Source organism: Pongo pygmaeus, chromosome 3 (genome assembly GCF_028885625.2).
Source record: "Pongo pygmaeus isolate AG05252 chromosome 3, NHGRI_mPonPyg2-v2.0_pri, whole genome shotgun sequence".
Taxonomy (NCBI): domain Eukaryota; kingdom Metazoa; phylum Chordata; class Mammalia; order Primates; family Hominidae; genus Pongo; species Pongo pygmaeus.
In genome coordinates, this window is record NC_072376.2 from 198,607,498 (window position 1) to 198,621,121 (window position 13,624).

Genomic DNA, 13,624 nt, shown 5'->3' on the forward strand with positions numbered 1-13,624 from the left:
ACTGAAGGAATTGCCCCAAGAAGTTCTCTGGTAAAATGTTAAAGGAAGATTGCATTATCCATTATTAAATCAGAGGGAGTTGAGGAGGCTGAGGGTGGGGAGAATGGGTGTTGCCATCTGTTGATTTGCCCACGGCTGTCTCTGGGTGTGCCAGTATCATTCAGGCCATTCTCTTGTGACTGTGCTCAGGCACAATTTTACTGACTAAATGCCACAGAAGTCAGGTATTGGGAAGGAGAACTGTTTCTTCTTTAGAGGAATATGTTTTAACCATGTTAAATTTCCAAGAATGGGTTTATTTATTGCCTCTACATAGTGTAGACCATTCCAGGAAAATAAATGATTTTTGATTCAAGCACTATATTTATTTATATTTATTTATTTATTTAGAGACAGGGTCTTACTCCTGTCACCCAGGCTGGAGTGCAGTGATGCAATCATGGCTCGCTGCAGCCTCGACTTCCTGGGCTCAGGTGATCCTCCCACCTCAGCCTCCTGAGTAGCTGGGACGACAGGGACGTGCCACCATGCCTGGCCAATTTTTAACATTTTTAGTAGAGATGAGGTTTCGCCATGTTGCCCAGGCTGGGCTTTGAATTCCTGGCTCAAGTCATGGGCCCGCCTTAGCCTCCCAAAATGCTGGGATTGTTGGCGTGAGCCACTGTGCCTGGCCTAAGCACTGTATGTAAAACTACCTCTCTTACATTTAACTGATTTTCCTTGCCTTTTAAAGTGATTAATGGCTTGTTAATATCATTGTGGAATAAAATTCTGTAGAGAAAGAGTTCATACTGCCTCTTGTCTTTATGAACATACAAATGAAATATTTTAATTATCATTTTAGTTAACCTAAAGTCGAAGAATGACTCCACATTAAAACAAACCTTTCTGATTTTCCTAATAATAAAACACTTTTGTTTTTTTCAGGGATCATAACTTTTTTTTTTTTTTTGACAGAGTTTTGCTCTTGTTGTCCAGGCTGGAGTTCAATGGCACAATCTCGGCTCATGCAACCTCTGCCTCCCAGGTTCAAGCAATTCTCCTGCCTCAGCCTCCTGAGTAGCTGGGATTACAGGCATGCGCCACCACACCTGGCTAATTTTGTATTTTTTTTTTTTAATAGAGACGGGGTTTCTCCATGTTGGTCAGGCTGGTCTTGAACTCCCGACCTCAGGTGATCCACCTGCCTTGGCCTCCCAAAGTGCGGTGATTACAGGCATGAGCCACTGCGCCTGGCCCAGGGATCATAATTTTTATCATGAGGATCAGTTCGCGCAGTGTTTCCTAAAGTGTGGTCTGAGGGTCACAGAAATAATTTAGGAAATGTTGTTAAAAATACTATACTTACTCTAAAGACATATCCTAAACTTTGTGAATTAAGAATATAAGGGAATAATGTCTAAAAATCTGCATTTGAACAAATTCCCCAAGTGATTCTTGAAGAAAACTGATTTAGAATGTTTTCAAGTTACAGATAGGGGCTTCCTGATGTCAACAAGGCCCAAGGAAACAAAGTCACATCTAATATTAACATGGTTATGTATCCACGTGCACAGGCTGCATTGCTCAGTCCTCTCTACTTAGTGGAATGGCTGTTGCACAAAGGCCTGTGGCACAAAGGCCTCGCTTAATAACCTGTTTCTTTTTTTTTTTTTTGAGACGGAGTTTCACTCTGTCGCCTAGGCTGGAGTGCAGTGGCGTGATCACAGCTCACAGCTCACTGCAAGCTCTGCCTCCTGGGTTCATGCCATTCTCCTGCCTCAGCCTCCCGAGTAGCTGGGACTACAGGCTCCCGCCTAATTTTTTTGTATTTTTAGTAGAGACGGGGTTTCACTGTGTTAGCCAGGATGGTCTTGATCTCCTGATGTCGTGATCCTCCCGCCTGGGCCTCCCAAAGTGCTGGGATTACAGGCGTGAGCCACCACGCCAGGCCAATAACTTGTTTCTTTTAAGAGCAGGATTGGCTGGACCCGGTGGCTCACACCTGTAATCTCAGCACTTTGGGAAGGCGAAGCAGGCAGATCACTTGAGGTCAGGAGTTCAAGACCAGCCTGGCCAACATTGTGAAACCCCATCTCTACTAAAAATACAAAAAATTAGCTGGCGTGGTGGCGGGCGCCTGTAATCCCAGCTACTCGGAAGGCTGAGGTGGGAGAATGGCGTGAACCCAGGAGGTGGAGGTTGCAGTGAGCTAAGATGGTGCCACTGCACTCCAGCCTGGACGACAGAGCGGCGGGACTCCATCTTCAAAAAAAAAAAAAAAAAAAAAAAGGAGGATTTATTCTTTGAATGTCAACACATTTATTTTAGATAGAAACAGAAGAAGCAATTTGTATGATCTAGATCTGGGCTGGAGTAAATAACTTCTACTCATCAATTAAAAAGGATATAAAAGTCTGCCTCATTGAGTAGATTTAATTGCATTGTATTTTTGGCTTTATGCAGCTAGTCTTTTATGGCAGTAATTCATTCCACATCTTAATATGACACATTTATGCTATCTGGGCTGCTAGGTGTGGGGCCCAGCTTTTCACTTCTAAGGAACTACGGAAGTCGAGGTCCCAGTGAATCAAATTACCAATGTAATATTTTTTCCAAGTATTTTATCACCAGTTTTTATTTAAAAACTAGTTAATGTGAAAAACAAACTCATCCGTCTAAACCCAAAGAATGGACTCAGAGACACGAAGAACAGAAGAGAGACTTTTAATGGTGGTCTTGCAAGATGGGGTGTCTGGTAGGCAGGCACACCTGGGACAGTTACAGCAGGTAATTTATCTCCTAGCACGCAAGTCCCTTCCCCAGTTCCTCATTGGTTGAGTATTATGGGGTTACAATCTTCCTGGACATCGCCTAAGTTTTATTATCCCTCTTATAAGGTTATACCTCATCCCCTTCCCCACTTAAGTTTCAATTTCCCAATAACGAAATTTTCTTCCCTTTTATGGGCTGACCCCTCCTCTACATCATGTTTGCTTATCATGACTTTCTAGGTGCATGAGCCGTGCAGTTTGTCGTGTCCACAGGCTGGATACCAGTACTTAGATTTATCATGCCTCGAAAATGGACCATTTAAAATGTTTCCTCACAGTTAACAAATTAACTAAGATAATGGAATTATGGTATTCCAGGACAGTAATGGAGTACAAAATAGTGATTGCTTTCATGACTAAAGATCTCTGTGAAAAAAGCAATTCAATGTGACTCATCTAGTAGTTGAGTTACAGGACAGCTTTAAAGCAGGGGCAGCTATTCTGGTTCCTTCATCATTTACGTTCAGTGCTATCAGTGAGAACTACTATGACATGAGAATTCTTTTTACAATATACTTCAATATGTATGAACTTCAAAATTCTCTTAGACTGATTGTATACTTGAGTAATTTATCTTTTGTGACCTGGGCTAGAAAGTGAAATGTAGAGAGCATGCCAGAATAGGAAGAATATTAGAATTCCTAAGCCCAGCCTTCCATGGTGGTATGGCTCATTAGCTACCCAATTATGAGTTTCCATCAAAAATAAATGAAGCCAAGGCTGGGTGTGGTGGCTCACACCTGTTATGCTAGCATTTTGGGAGGCTGAGGTGGGTGGATCACTTGAGGTCAGGAGTTCGAGACCTGCCTGGCCAACATGGTGAAACCCCGTCTCTACTAAAAATACAAAAATTAGCTCGGCGCGGTGGCACATGCCTGTAGTCCCAGCTATTTGGGAGGCTGAGGCAGGAGAATCACTTGAAACCTGGAAGGCGAGGTTGCAGTGAGCCAAGATGGCGCCACTGCACTCCAGCCTGGGTGACAGAGTGAGACTTAGTCTAAAAAAAAAAAAAAAAAAGAATAAATGAAGCCCTGTGAGTACAGAGAACATAATTTATTTACCGTTCCCTCTCCAGTACCCAGCTAAGTGCCAGGCACACAGAGTGAGTCCTCAGTAAATGTTAGATGATTGAATAAATTGATGGAAACACGATTCATATCATAGAAACCTATGATTTCCCTTATGAACTCAAAATTACAATAGAAGCCAGTAATAAAATAGTTACAGATTTTTTTTATCATATAAACTTTTTTAGAAATGTGAAAATTATTGTCAGGGTTTTCAGTTACCTTTTTCTAAGCCAGTTTGCTTTTCTTCATTCTTTTTTCTGGCCTCTATTTGTTCTCTACTTGCCAATTTAGTCAAACTGCTATCTGCCTGTGTATTTTCAAGTACATGTTCTGATTTCAATTTTCAAGTGTTTGTCTGATTTGAAATATACTTAAATTTCTCTTGTAATCAAATGGAGTGTGTTTTGTAAAGATCTTCAGATTTGAATCTTAGAAATTAGAGATAAAGCTCTTTTTTCTCCCCATGAATCGAATTCTTCCAATTGAATGGAAAAACAACTTAAGTGTTATTATTATTATTTTTAGATGGAGTGTGGCTCTGTTGCCCAGGCTGGAGTGCAGTGGCACGATCTTGGTTCACTGTAAGCTCTGCCTCTCGGGTTCACACCATTCTCCTGCCTCAGCCTCCCAAGTAGCTGGGACTATAGGCGCCTGCCAGCATGCCCGGCTGATTTTTTTTGTATTTTTAGTAGAGACGGGGTTTCACCATGTTAGCCAGGATGGTCTCGATCTCCTGACCTCGTGATCTGCCTACCTCGGCCTCCCAAGGTGCTGGGATTATAGGCGTGAGCCACCGTGCCCAAAAACAACCTAGGTATTATTAACCAACCTCAAAATCTACTTCTGCTGATCAGTTAATAAAGATTTTGCCTTTGTGTTAATACTTATTTTTCTTTTAGAAAGCAGGTTAATCACCAGGAAACATTACGAAAGGAATCTGCTATGAAAGTAAAATATGACGGCATGAGAGGTCAGAACATCAATCCCATGTAATATAACTATAATTATTTTTCGGAAAGGAAATTAACATTGTTAAAAAGTATAGGCTATGACTTTTGGAACCATAATAGTAACCTGTATCTCTGAACTGCTTTATAATTGTTAAAGCACTTTTACGTGCATATTATCCTTCTTCAAATGCATAATAATTCATTAATTTAAATAGTGCAGACATTATTATTTTACATTGACGTGACTCTCAGAGAGGTGGACATGTTCATTATAGCCCAGCAAGTTAATGGTGAATAATCAACTGCAGCCTCATTTATTCTGGGTTTTAACTGAGTGCTTTTGCCACTCTAATGTGATGTAATATGCTTTTGTCATAGTAATAATAAGGGGATTACACCCCAGCATGAAGAAAAAGTATACAGATGAAAAAGTTACCAATAATTTATTGTTGTCAGACATTGTTATAGTACTTGGTGTGTGTTAATTAATGCTCATGTCAATTTTGTGAGGTAGGTACTTTTGTTATCTCTATTTTACATATGAGGAAAGTGAGGTATGGAAAAGTAACTTGCCCAAGGTTACATAGTAAGTATTGGAATCACTGACAAGAAGGAAGTGTACCAAAATGTTATTAGTGATCGTCTGGATCATCATTATGAGTCAGTTTAATTCCTTACATCTATAATAGAGAATGTATCTCTGCTGTTTATGTAATTGGAAATAACAGTTTAAAAAGAAATTATAGCATCTTTGAAATTTAGATAAACAGTAATATGAGAAAACTTGTAGGTTGCATTTTAAAGAATAGCTGCTCCTTCCTGTATCTAAAGTAGAAATTGTGCTTGACTAAGAGGGAAAAAAAAGACACAAATCCACTATTTTCTATTAATACAATCTCCCGAAATGATAACCTCTCAGTATCATGTTAACAATTTTCTGTTTTTTTTTTTGATAAGGAAAGTAAGATGTTCTTTAGTTCATGGTTCAGCACAATAAAAGCACAACTCAGGAAACTGTCAAACCAGGTTTTGTTTGGATACTTAAATGCTTTACGTCACAGCAAAACATCTCCAGGGAATGTGCACTTTCCTCTCTGTAAAGCATATCCTCAAAGGCAAAAATACATCAAGAATTATGTGCTGTGTTATGCTGTGTCTTACTGGTTGCTTAACTTTTCAACCCCTCCTTGCTTTTATTTCTGCCATTCCTGTGCCTTTAGAAAACCCATCAATCAACCCACTTTGGATTTGTTGAAAGTTGGTAAACATTTTGAGTTGTATTTATGATACTGTCTGGTGGATGCTCTAAGAGCTTTGTGAGAGCAGCCATTACAGACTAGATGCCCACGGCTTGAACATGGCTCAAAGTTTAGCCCAGTGGCAGCCTGCAGAGTTTGTAATAATGTTGAATTAGTTGGAGATATCATCCAAAATTCATGACTTCTTTTTTTGTTGTTGTTGTTGTTGTTGGAAAAAAAAAATTAGGCCGGGTGTGGTTGCTCGTGCCTGTAATCCCAGCACTTTGGGAGGCCGAGGTTGGCAGATCATCTGAGGTCAGGAGTTCGAGACCAGCCTGACCAACATGGAGAAACCCTGTCTTTACTATAAATACAAAAATTAGCCGGGCGTGGTGGCATGTGCCTGTAGTCCCAGCTACTCAGGAGGCTGAGGCAGGAGAATCACTTGAACTCAGAAGGTGGAGATCGCAGTGAGCCGAGGTCATAGTGAGCCGAGATTGCACCACTGCACTCCAGCCTGGGCTACAGAGCGAGACATCGTCTCAAAAAAAAAAAAAAAAAAAAAAAAATTTAGAGCACCTAGCAGCACAGTTGTTGCAATCCCCTTCACACATTTAGAGTCCTTGTCAGGCCCCTATCATCTTTTTTTAGATCCCTGATATTATTTATTTGATCCTCTTGAGGCATATTAGCCCACATAAAAAGCAAGCTAGAGAGGGGAGTGGCTGGGTCAAGGACCCACCATTAGTAAATGGCAGAGTGGAGCCCGCCTGCCATGGGAGCCTGTGTTCTTTCTTGTAACACGGCTGCTTGGCTTCCAGGTGGGGAGTGACACTGTTGCTCATGTCACAATGTTTTGTCAGAATCTTAGTCATATTAGGTGTAGGTGGCCTTTCAAGTTTCTTAGTCGCTTCTCATCCTTCTGAGAAGGGATATGCATATTTTCTTCATTTCTTTGGTTTTGAATAAATTAGTCTTTGAGGCTGAGGCAAAATACGTTGTTTTGAAAGAGGTCCTGGTTTTGAGAATATCATAGTTTAAGAATGAGAGTATTAGTCATGAGATCCCAGTAGATTGTCAGATGCTGAGTATACTTGGAGAGACTCAGCCATGTGATGGCTCCATGTGGTTAATGATGATTTTTGGGGAGTTTGTGTTTGCTTTTTGTAAGATGAACCATTTCAGTAGCTTTATAGGATATTACACCTGTCACCCCTTGAACTCTGTACAACTGTTTTCCTTTTCAAAATAGCAACAAAAATACATTAAACTTTTAAATGTATGTAATGGAGGTGAGAGACACTTGTTTATTTGAGAAGACCAGGTAATAGGCATGAAGAAAATTGCAAATTACAGGTTGGCTGTTCTGGCTCCCAGTGAGCAGTGTCCTACTTAAAAACAGTGGACAATGAGGTGTGTATGTTGGCTGGATTCCAGGGAGTTCCTGGTTGTTCAGTTACTTCTGGTGTCTGAGTACTCAGGTTTCTCTGCCTTGCGTCTCTCTGGATGTTGTTTCCTCGTAAGAGGGTCTGTAGTAGCCTTGACATAAAGACAGTTTGAGTGCTTTACGGCTGGTACTCTGGAGTAAACAGAAAGCTGATATATATTCAGAAAAGGGTTTATTGATAAAACGTACACGCTTTTTCATGCTGAGGATCTGTCACATATATTAGAGAAAAGTTTTCTGCCAGGTGCGGTGGCTCACACCTGTAATCCCAGCACTTTGGGAGGCCGCGGCGGGCAGATCACAAAGTCAGGAGATCAAGACCATCCTGGCCAACATGGTGAAACTCCGTCTCTACTAAAAATACAAAAAATTAGCTGGGCGTGGTGGTGGGCACCTGTAGTCCTAGCTACTCGGGAGGCTGAGGCAGGAGAATTGCTTGAACCCAGGACGCGGAGCTTGCAGTGAGCCGAGATCGCACCGCTGCACTCCAGCCTGGCAACAGAGCGAGACTCCGTCTCAAAAAGAAAAAAAATAAAAGCTTTCAAGTTTTGCTCTGTCTTTAGAAAAATACTCTGAAAGTGTTCTTAAAATTTTCTCTCTCTGCAGAAAAACTCACTGGGTGATTAAAAATGATCTTGATACGTTGTTTTCAAATAGGTTTAAATCTTAAAATGAAGACAAACTTCATTTTATTTTTGTTGTTGTTTTTAAATCTTTTTTATTCTTTGCTTTCTTTTTTTTTTGTTATTTCGGTTTTTTTTGTGTGTGTTTTTCACTTATTTTATTTAAATAGAAAATAAGGTGTATTTTTTTTACAGAACAGTGGTCTGGTTCACCAAGAGCTTTTATGAGTTAATATTGTGATATGGATACTGAAAACCTAAAGCAAGAGTGGAGTACCCAGTCCTCGTTTCTGGACCAGGATACTGAAGATTATCAGTTATCCTTTGTGACAGTGGGCAAAGTACACATATTTTTCTTTCATCTTTCCTGAAACAGGCATTTTAGGAAGATGATTGTCAGGAAGAGGTTGTCTTTACCTGAGGCCTATGCTAGCGTAATAGAGCAAGTCTTTGGGGAAATCTACCTTGTGAAGTTTCTTTTTTTCAAACCTATAAATAGGAGAATGAAGACAATTATTGTTTGGTTATCCTCAGAGCCACAGGAATTTATTCATGTTTTAAATTTGTTGAATTTTCATTAGCTTCTTTCTCTTTTTTTCCGAAATTTCATCTTGGGGAAAATGATTAGTGGACTCTACCCTTTTGACCCGGAAGAAATGGAGTGTGTAGTAGCTACTCATTCAGACATGAGGAGATTCTGGCTTCATAAATATTAAATCCGTAAAAAGGAATTTCCATGCAGAATGTGTACAGAAAACTTTTTCCTCTACTTTCATACCACAACAAACACAAACGTAGAAGATTTTTGTGACCAAATGTGTGGGTTTTTTTTCTGCACGCACCAAGCAGCGGACACCAGCTGGGTGTCCTCTAATTGTTCCAGCATCGTCTACCTGGAGACAGTGTCAGAGCCCATAGATTAAGCGAGGCTCAGTCCCCAAGAGCCCTCAACCCCCCACCCCCAACATCAGTCCGTAAGTCTGGGCTGCTGGAACTTCTGACCAACCAGCTTCAATTTGAGGTGCCTATGAGCCCCCTTTGGGTTCAGTTAATTTGCTGGAGCAGCTCACAGAACTCAGGGAAACGCTTACTTAATTTACTGGTTTATTGTAAAAGATATTGCAAAGGATACAGATGAAGAAATGCTATGATGAGGTATAGGGGAGGGGTGCGGAGCTTTCATGCCCTCTCTGGGTACCACCCTCCAGGAACCTCACATGTTCAGCTGTCCCGAAGCTCACTGAGCCCTGTCCTCTGGAGCTTTCCTTCCTCTGGAGTATAGGGTGGGATCTCTGATGGGAGGGTCCTAAGACCCACAGTCAGAGAGGCAGAGGCCCCTGAGAGTAGAAGGAGAGCAGGAAAAGATCAGAGGCCTGCCCCCGAGGCCCGACACACCCAACATTATAACAAAAGACTGGAACGAGGGCTGTGGGAGTTAGTAGCCAGGAACCCTGGATGAAAACCAATATGTATCATAACACTGCACATAGTAACCCAGTTATTTTTGGCCCGTGAGGTGTTTTTTTCTCTTTCCTGTTCTCCTGGCTTACAGATTCTCCGTCAGGCTATGGGGTTGGGATAGGAACAAAGAACTGTTCTCTTTCTAGTAAGGGCCAGTGATTCCTAGCGGGTGGGGTGTGGGAACTTCAGAACCAGATTGGAAAATCAGGTTGAAAGAATAATAGGTAGGGGTTTTGCTTAAATAGAGCTAAAATAGAAAACGTTATTCTCATAAACCCATCTCCCCTGCAATTTGATTTTTATTATGGTAAAATACTTATAAAATTTGCTATCTGAACCATTTTCGAGTATACAGTTCAGTGATACTAACTGCATTTATAATGTTGTGCAACCATTGCCACCATCTATCTCCATAACTCTTTTCATCTTGTAAAACTGAAACTCTGCTAGGCAAGGTGACTCATGCCTGTAATCCCAGCACTTTGGGAGGCCTAGGTGGGAGGATCGCTTGAGCCCAGGAGGTCAAGACCAACCTGGGCAACATGGAGAAACTCCCATCTTTACAAAAAACTTAAAATGTAGCGGGACACACACTTGTAGTTCTAGCTACTCAGGAGGCTGAGGTGGAAGGATTGCTTGAGCCAGGAGATCGAGGCTACAGTGAGCCAAGATTGCACCACTGTACTCCAGCCTGGGTGACACAGTGACACCCTATCAAAAAACAAACAAAAAACCCCCCAAACTGAAACTCTATGCCCATTAAACGTTAACTCACCATTTCCCCCTTCCCCTAGCTCTTAGAGAAACCACCATTTTATCATTAAATAGACGAAAGGCCTTATTCAGATGTAGTCAGTAGTGACAAACATATGTTTGCATGTTACATGTAAGTATGAAGTAGTGAGACAAAAGAAATATACAGACACATGGCAAGAGGTAGTAGATCCGTAACTAGGAAGATAAAAAATAAGAATAAAAAATTAAAAGTTTTGAAGGAAGCTGTAAAGATAGACACATATCCAAAGAATATGCTTCAGATATGCATGTAGTGTCAGTCATATTCATACCCAGCCCTTATAGGCAGTTTCCATTTTAAGAACTCAAATTGAAGAACAACTCCTTTTTTTTTTTTTTTTTTGAGACAGTGTCTTGCTATGTTGCCCAGGCTGGACTGCAGTGGTACAGTCATGGGTCACTGCAGCCTGTATCTCCTGGGCTCAGTCAGACCTCCTTCCTCAGCCTCCCAAGTAGCTGGGACTACAGGTGCCTGCCACCAAGCCCAGCTAATTTTTTAAATTTTAGATGGGGTTTCACCATGTTAGCCAGGCTGGCCTCAAACTCCTGACCTCAAGTGATCTACCTGCCTCTGCCTCCCAAAGTGCTGGGATTATAGGCGTGAGCCACCGCACCCGGCCAGGAACTTCTTCAGTAAGTTTTTTGGCTTTGGTTTTATCATTTGATCAGTATTGTTCATTTAACTGTTTGCCAAAGCATTGAGAAGTTGTGATTAAAATTATTTAGCAGTGTAGACCTCTGAAAGCATTTAACTCCATTAAATATTACCCCCAAAATTCATAAGTTGTTTAAATATCTGCCTGATGTTTTAAAAGCAGTAGAATTTGAAAATTCCTCATTTCCTCAATTTTTTTTCTTCTGTGAACTAAATGAAAAATGTTAAAATTTCAATAAAATATAGACCATTTATTTAATTTCATAGAGAGCTACCCAGAAACTAGAAAATAGTTTTAAAAGGTCACGTGATTTTCTTTTATGCATTAAATGTCTTTGTCTATATACGATTATGATTAAGATTTTAAAAAAATTCCTTTGGAAAATGTTAAATGCTATATGTTAATTTGAGCATAAAGGAATGTCTTTTCTTTCTTGGGTGCAACATGTACATCTTAAGGTTTTAAAAAAAAATTCCACTAAGAAATCTTGAATCTATGGCTTTTTTCCTCTTTTATTATAAGGTCACCAGGAGACTTTTGTTTGTTTTTAATAACAGTAAGCACGAACAGGGATGACATCCTTGGCACTTGATCGTAGATTGCTTGAGACTAATCAAGGACTGGAAATTCTCTACTCCCAGCTGGGTGGCCTGGGGCTGTGGGATGATTGCATCTGTGCTGGTCTGGCCTCTGCTTGAGAAAGAAGTGGTTCTCCACGCTTGTTTGTAGGATGAGGGTGACAGTAACATTAGTCTTTTAGCTCTCCAAGTCATGTGGCAGTGCTGGTCAAGAACTTCCGACATTTCTCACGTGAAAAAAAAAAATGTTCTGCAATTTTTTTTGTTTCTTTTTTTCCTTCCAAACCAGTAAGTAGACCCCAATTACATTGTATATGCTTTTGATTACGGTGATATATGATCAAGTAAAAAAATCCTCTTTTTAATGTAGTCTCACTAGCCAGATAGTGGAATTTTCATTCTATAGTCTCTCCTTTAAGAAAAAAAATGCCAAGCAGTATCTTTTTTTTTTTTTTTCCCTCCCAGACAGTCTTGCTCTCTCAGGCTGGAGTGCAGTGGCGAGATCTCAACTCACTGCAACCTACATCTCCTGGGTTAAGTTATTCTCATGCCTCAGCCTGCCGAGTAGCTGGGATTACAGGCGCCCACCACCACGCCCAGCTAATTTTTGTATTTTTAGTAGAGATGGGGTCTCACTGTGTTGGCCAGGCTGGACTCAAACTCCTGACCTCAAGTGATCCGCCAGCCTTGGCCTTGCGACGTGCTAGGATTATAAGCGTGAGCCACTGCGCCCAGCCCAAAGCAGTATCTTTATACAGTTATTTTTTTTTTTTAACATCACTTGCTGTTATACAGACACACATAGACTTAAAATTCTATACCTCTGCCTAGAGGAAACCACTTTTAAAAGTGTTTGTGCTTGCAAACATTTTCCCATCATAGAAGACTTTCCATGAAGGTATACATGTATCCCTAGAGCATTCTTTTTAATGATATACCAATAATTTATTTAACTCTTTGACTATTGACGTATATATAAAAACTTGCATTACTTCCAATTTTTTTTGCCCCTATAATTAATATAGCAGTAAAATTCCTTATACATGTACTTTTTTGGGTTTCTGTTGGACAGAGTCCTAGGAGTGGCATTGCAGGATAAAAAGTCCTTTAGGTCGGGTGTGGTGGCTCACGCCTATAATCCCAGCATTTTGGGAGGCCGAGGCAGGTGATCACATGAGGTCAGGAGTTTGAGAGCAGCCTGTCCAACATGGCGAAAGCCCATCTCTACTAGAAATAAAAAATTAGCTGGGTGTGGTGTCGTGCGCCTGAAGTCCCAGCTACTCTGGAGGCTGAGGCAGGAGAATTGCTTGAACCTGGGAGGTGGAGGTTGCAGTGAGCTGAGTGGTTGCAGTGAGCACCACAGCACTCCAGCTTGGGCAACATGTGAGACTCAAAAAAGTCCTTTAAAATTTTGATATATGTGGCTCAGTTGCCTTCTTAAAAGCTTGTAGAAATAGATATTTCCCCCAACAATATATGAAAACAACCATTTCCCTCTGTCCTTATCAACATGAGATAGGTGAGTCCTTTCCACTGCTTTGGCAGTCTGATGGTATCTCATTGCTCTAATTTGCATTCCTCTAATAAAAAAGGGGATTGCATTTTTTTGTCATACATTTATTGGTCATTTGTTTATCTTTTATGATTTCCCTTTCAACTTCTTTGGTTTTCTTTTGAGTTATTTTTCTTATTTTTGGAGTCTCTATATATTTAATGATAGTTCTTTGTTACATGTGTTACAGATATTGTCTCCTAGTCTATCATTTATATTTTGTTTGCATCATCTTTTGTGAAACAAGAATTTTGTATTTTAGGTAGTCAGATTTGTCATTTTTTTCCCCTTCATACCATTTGGATTTTGTGTTTTATTTTAGAGAAGTCTTTTCCATTCCAAGATTATAAAAAGCTGCTCCCTTATTTCCTCTTAATTCTTTTTTAGCTTAAAACATGTTTAGCTGTTTAATCTTTTTGGAGTTATTTATACACAAAGTGT

The 13,624-nt window shown here is 40.4% G+C and overlaps 1 protein-coding gene across 6 annotated transcripts in view; it reads left to right on the forward strand.

Annotated features, from left to right (window-relative positions):
- Positions 1 to 13,624, forward strand: part of SNX25 (sorting nexin 25) — a 152,500-nt gene that overhangs the window by 20,543 nt on the left and 118,333 nt on the right. The window contains exon 1 of one of the 6 annotated variants that reach the window (XM_054484165.2): positions 4,802 to 4,853. The exons of the other annotated variants lie outside the window; for them this stretch is intronic. The gene's annotated coding sequence lies outside the window, so the exon portion shown is untranslated. Of the gene's footprint in view, positions 1 to 4,801; positions 4,854 to 13,624 lie in introns of those variants that run through there. 6 annotated transcript variants of the gene reach the window in all.